Below are 6,580 nucleotides of genomic sequence, written 5' to 3'. Positions count from 1 at the left end.
ATTTATAGGGCTCGGCGGACTCCAGTCCGCGGTGGGGGGTGGGGGGGAGAGCGCGAGCGAGCGCCCGGCGAAGGGAGGAGGAGGAGGAGAGGCGAGAAGAGGGCGAGGATCCCCGCAGGCGGTGGAGGGTGGAGCAACCACGCAGAGAGGGAGAGGGGGAGGGGGAGGAAGTCCCTCCAAGTCCGGGATGCTACTTCCCTCGCTCTGCCTCTCTTCCGCAGGGCTCCAGCCCCGCGGATGCGCACGACCCCTTCCCACCCCCTTCCGCTCCCACTCTCCCCGGCACAGATCTGCTCGTGTTTGGGGAAACGTTTGACAAATCATTGGGAGCGGGGGTAGGACAGCGCTGTCTTCCAGTCCCGCTTCCTCTTGTTTTCACCAGCCTCGATTCAGAAATAGTTGGGATTATTTGGACACTGGGAAGAAACGGAGTGGGCTGGTTTTCTTTCTCTCCCTTTCTCAGCTTAAGGTACTTCTTGGCGTTTGCATTGACACTTGTGTACTTTTTAGATATTTGGTATCATCAGGCAAGGCTGGAGCCGTTTGAAATCGAACCTGCATTCAAATCAAAGCAGGTTTTACGTTTTAATTACAAATGTGGGACGTGCGAAAGAACACCAACACCACAACAAAAGGAAGGAAGGAAGGAAGGAAGGAAGGAAGGAAGGAAGGAAGGAAGGAAGGAAGAAAGAAAGAAAGAAAGAAAGAAAGAAAGAAAGAAAGAGAGGGTTTAGGACCCAGACCTCTGAAAATAGCTGACGCTGATACTGTAATTTGAACTATATGGTTTCCTCGTTTTAGTCCAAATTTAGAATCTGAAAGTAAATTCTAGGTAGCAAATGACACCTTTAAAGTCTGAACAGAATGGATCGGATGGTATAAAGCAAAAGACTGAAATGATATCAAGGCAAGCATATTGTAGTACATTGTGTGATCAACGAAACTGTCAATATACAGAGATCTGATGTTAGTCAACTTGGCAACTTAAAGAAACTAATTAAGGACCACAAAGTTGGTTGACAGCCTTAATAGGAGATGATGATAATTTTTATCACCTTTACAACTGAGGCAACTTATTTAAGTTCTCTGGGCTGTTCACATAATAAATCTTATAAAATGCAATATAAATAAAACATAATAAAATATAATATTAAACTTTTAAAAGTTTAAAACAACAGAATAAAACAAAAGTAGAAACCAGCAGTAGTGCAAGAACTAAAAATCATTAACACTTTGCTTGGTGTTTTGTTTTAAATGAACTAAGAAGAAAATGGGTTTTACCTAACATCAAAAACACAATGTGGGTGCCAAGCGAGCCTCTCCTGGGAGGGCATGCCACCACTGAAAAAACCCTCTCCTTTGTGGCCGCCCACCTCACCTCATTTGGCAGGGACACTTGGGGGAGAGCCTCTGAAGATGATCTTAAATCAAATCTTTATTGTTTTGGTCAACAGACCATCAGACATGATCTTAGGGTCTAAGGCCTAATAAATATGGGAGGAGACAATAGGTAGGATCCAATTGGTAGGGCAATAAGTAGGATCCCTTGCATGCGCAGGCAGCCCCACATGTGCCCCCTACTGCGCACAGCTACAGTGTAGTGCTTCCAGGTGCAAGCCCTGAAATGGCTGCAAAAGACCCAACTGGATACAATGCAATCATTCAGGTAGCCTGGGCTCCAGCCGTTTAGGATATTTGAATGTTAATACCAGCATTTTGAACTGGACCTAGAAACAGACTGGAAGCCAGTGTAGATTACAAAACACTGGCATAATCTAATTGTATAGGCAAGTCCCCATTAACAATATATATGGATTTCTGTGATCATGTGAGTGAATGTGAGTGAATCTGGTATCTTGTGGGTTAAAACTATATAACACCCTGCCAAGAATTTATGCTTTGAGCCAATTATGCATCTCATGTGCCAATTATGCAACTGTATGATTAAAAGGTGAGGTGACATGTGTGGGAAAGTCAGATGGTGACAGCTGATCTCAGCACTTTTCTTGGGTAAAGGAGTCCTTTTCAGGCATTCATTTGAGTATAAATACATTCTGGAGGTATCTGATTAAGGTCATGTCAGCTAGCCTGACATCCATGTGTTCAAGTGTGCCATATGCATGAAGCTGAGCTGCATACCATCAAATACACATAGGCTCTTGTACTTGCGTTCTGGGGCACTAAAACATCAATGCTCCAGGAGCATGCTTACAGGAGACTATGCATATCTGGTGCATTGTAGTTTCTGTGGATATGTGGCATGCCTGAGCATGTAGAGCCTGAAAGTTCGACCTTTGGGGACAAATCGACAACAATCAGCTTATTCATGCAGGAATTTGTATCCAAAGAGATGCCTGCTTAGAGCTATAGAGGCTATTCAGACAACACACTAAACCACAGTGGTTAAGCATTTTGAGCTAAACATTGCGGCTTAGCATGTGATGTGAACCATCACTTAGCATGTCATGTGAACCATTCCTAACGATGGTGGCTACATAACCATGGTTTTAACTCACTAACCATTTGCTGCAAAAGGGTTAGCAGCCTAACCATGGCTTAGTATGTTGTCTGAACAGGCCCATAGAGAGTTGTCTTCACCACTCCTTCGGGTTGGTGGTTCACAGCACATTGCACAATTGTAGATGTCAAGGATCACACTGGAGAAAAATTCTTTGAAGGAAAAGGTAATAAAATAAATGGACAAAGAAGAAATCAACAAAAAATTGCGGCAGGAGAACATGAGAACGCATCCCCAGACTTCTGCATGCCACTCATTTCTGTACAATTAAAAATATCTGTTGCCTATAATCTCATAAATATATCCATCGGCATCCATAATTCATCTGATATTAGGAATTTTCTTGTCATGTTTATATTCCAGCTTTTCTTCAAGGTCTTCACAACAACCTGTTAGAAAGTTTAGGCTGAATAATCCTAGAAAATCCAGCTGAAGTTACATGCTAGTGGATCCCATAAATTTTGGTGGAACCGTGTGATTAGGCTGCAGTTCTAAACACAATACTATAGAACAAGGCCTGTTGCCAGTCACCCCTCCATTCTGCTATTTCGGAAAGAAGTAGCCTGAGTCTGGAAAGAGGCTGTATTCCAGCTTGGAGAAAGGCATGATGAATGGCCTCTATTAAGACAATTTAGGTCCTGTACAATCCACGCAGAAGTGCCTACACAACACTTTGCAAACACTTTTCTGGTGAGTCCATTGTGTCCTACGGTGGCATTTATGAATCAGCAAAACAGAGGAAACGCATCACCAAAAAAAGAGGACAACTGTTTTATACAGTTTGCATAAAACTTTGCATATATGCAAATTCAGAAATAATTATTATAATTTAAATAGAAATATAGTACATTTTACCATAGTTTGGATGATGGTGACCACTTGACCTGTGTGTGCTAGTAATAGGCAACCTCAAGGCCCAGCTCTTCCTTTGGAACCAGACTTGGGCTGCACAGCCCTTCAAACAGAGGATGGCTTCATAACAGAAGACAGTCCTCTGGTGGCCCTTCAAAGAGAGGACTGCCCTCTGTAAAGGAGGGGACACACACACACACACACATGGTCCCCCTACCATTTTTGCTAACACTTGCAAATTGCAGGTCGTCTTGCCTCAACGCAACACTCACAGAAGAGCCTATCAATAAATATTTATGATGGTTTTTAGCTTTCTAATTTAAGCCAGATGGAAGGAAAATTATTAGCCAGTTTTAATGTATTCAGCCTTTTAACTGAGGACAGGGACTATCTTATTATTAATCTTTTTTAAACCACTCTGGGAGCCTTTTTTGGCTGAAGAATAAGGTAAAATGCTTTTAAAACATTGGAAACCCCAATGGGTCAGAACTACTTGGAAGGAAAGAAGGGGAAATGCACCTTTTGTTTCAGAAGAGAAACAAAGACAAAAATCTGCCATGCCAAAGTTTACCTCATTGATTTTGTCACCTCAGTGAGACCCTTCGTTTAAGGCAATTACCTAGATCTTCATCTCTTCGCCTGGATCTGTGGTGATCCAAAATGTTAATGCAAAAGACCCATTTACTCCCCCCACAGATACACCTCACATTAGGAAGGAGGGGGTGGAAAGACATTTTCTTTTTTCCTTCTGTCTTCCCTTCTTGTTCCAGAAGGAGATCAACACAACTTCCATGCTCATACATACTATTTCCCTTTTAATTGGTCCATAACCCAATTCACCCCTTTTCTCTCTGCTTTTCCTAATATTCTTCCCCATAGCCAACTCCAAAAACCCTTGGGGGTGCACTCTGTTGCTGTTTTATGTCTCTCCATACTTTCTTCATAAACCACTGCATCTTTTTTACTCTCCTGTCAAACGCTTTCTCAATTCCCCCCCAAATCTCTTTCTTTCCGCTTCAAATAATCCCAGGCTGAAACCTCTTTCCTTCCGCTAATTTTTACCCCACCCCTTTTCCATAAATAGTCACACACACATTATCTATCTATCTATCTATCTATCTATCTATCTATCTATCTATCTGTATCTCTATCTATCTATCATCTATCTATCTATCTATCTTTTAATCTTCTTCATATTGATGACTTTTGAATGTGCGATTCTAATTCCCTTGATGTGTGATTTAAATTTAAACAATTGATTTCAAGGACGTTTTTTCTGATTCACTCAGCTGTTGGGGTATCCAGTTTTCCTTGAGAGCCCAGAGTTCAGCACCTAAAGATCCCTTATATGTGTGATTGGGTTGCATGTATGTAATGTGTACACATCCATGTAAATTAGAGGATACATTGTAACAGCTCACTGAACACAATGGAACTTACTTCTGAACAGGCAATAATCATTGCACTGTGGTTTCTCTTCTTGAGAGTCTTGCAATATCCTGCTCTAAACTGCTTTACTATGAAGTTAGTCCTACTCAGTTCAATGGGACTTACTCTGTACTAAATTTGATTTAGGATTATAGCCTTAAATGTTATTAACTTTAGCTGGATTGTGCCCATAGTGATTTGCACTAGACAAGCCTTCCCAAACCAGGTTGTCCTCCAGATGTGTTGGATGGAAACTCCCATCATACCAAAAACAGCCATGTTGGCCATAAGAAACAATTCACAATCCATATAGTATAATACCTATACTAGTATAATACCTATATTAGGCCAGCACAAAGACTTATAGTGATCTTTGAGTTGGCCTAATAAAAGTATTACATTGTATTGATTTTGAGATCTTTGGAAGCTTTTCTATGAACGCTCCTGGCAAGTGAGGTGTGTAGTAGATGGCAATGGAAGACAGGGCCTTTCCAGTGCTGGTGCCCCGGATGTGAAATGCCCTTCCTAGAGAAGCTTGCCTGGCACTTGTTGTCATTTCGACACTAAAGATCTTTTTATTCTCTCAGGCCTTTTAGCTTTCACATATATATTTTTTTACTTTCTGTGAGTTGTGTTTTTGTGTTGTATCATACATTCTTTGTTCTTTTTATGGCTACTGAATTTTAAATTCTTTTTTTCCTTGTTGTGACCTGGCCTGAGGACTTTACGTAGGAACGTAGGAAGCTGCCTTATACTGAGTCAGATCATTGATCCATCTAACCGAGTATTGTCAACACTGACGGACAGTGACTTCCCAAGGTTTCAGGCAGAAGTTTTTCCTGTCCTACCTGGAGATGCTGGGGATTGAACCTGGGACCTTCTGCATGCAAAGCAGATGCTCTACTACTGAGCTATGGCCCCTCCCCACTTTGTCATGGGGTGGCCTGTAAATAATATTAATGAACAAACAAATAAGTTTCTTTTCATACACATTCAAATGATGGCCTGTTTTGTATCTGTGTATTAGTTTAGGCTGAATATTTCGATGGAGTGAAGCCATCTAGCTCTATTGTAGTATGTGGATCAGGTTGAAACCTGTGACTTTAAAATAGACCAATTGCAGAGAATGCGGGAGTCTATGTCAGGAGGTACTAAACTTGGCACTTGGAGTGACTTTAGGGGGAAAGTGTAGGGAAGAATTTGAGATGGAACCTTCCCCTGTGCCCACTTTCCTGACCGTACATGGTTAAGAAATTCAGTCAGAGTGGAAGAACACATCCCTCAGAACTCCTGCATAAAAGCTAAAGTATTTTATCGGCAAATGAGCTGAAACCTTTCTGATAATAGTGGAAGGATGCTTGTTGGGTTGTTTTATTATTATTTGAGTTTGCGAGGAAGCATTCTTTGATCGCTCATTTCCACACTCAAATCAAAGGATCGGGCATCTATAGCAACATTATGACGGTGCCCTCAATGACATCTAATGTCACGGCTGCAAAGTGGCAAGAGTTCTTTGATCAGGCTGCAACATGACGTCGGCCATCATCAAGAGCCACTGACACATCATGCCCCCCTGCCCCCCCCCCCCCCCCGGTCTCTGGACTACTTGACGTCCGCAGAGTGGCAGCTGCTTGTTAACAACATCTCTGCCTTGCTCACAAAGAGGAGGGTGCTGCTCCTGGTATTGTCCCATGCTTGGCGACAGCTGTTCTTTCCATTTGTCTTGCGGTCGCAGGAGACAGACGGAGGCAGACAATGTGGAGGTAGCTTGAAACATGGCAC

The sequence above is a fragment of the Elgaria multicarinata genome, chromosome 7 (genome assembly GCF_023053635.1).
Source record: "Elgaria multicarinata webbii isolate HBS135686 ecotype San Diego chromosome 7, rElgMul1.1.pri, whole genome shotgun sequence".
Classification (NCBI taxonomy): domain Eukaryota; kingdom Metazoa; phylum Chordata; class Lepidosauria; order Squamata; family Anguidae; genus Elgaria; species Elgaria multicarinata.
This window is presented reverse-complemented; position numbering follows the sequence as displayed.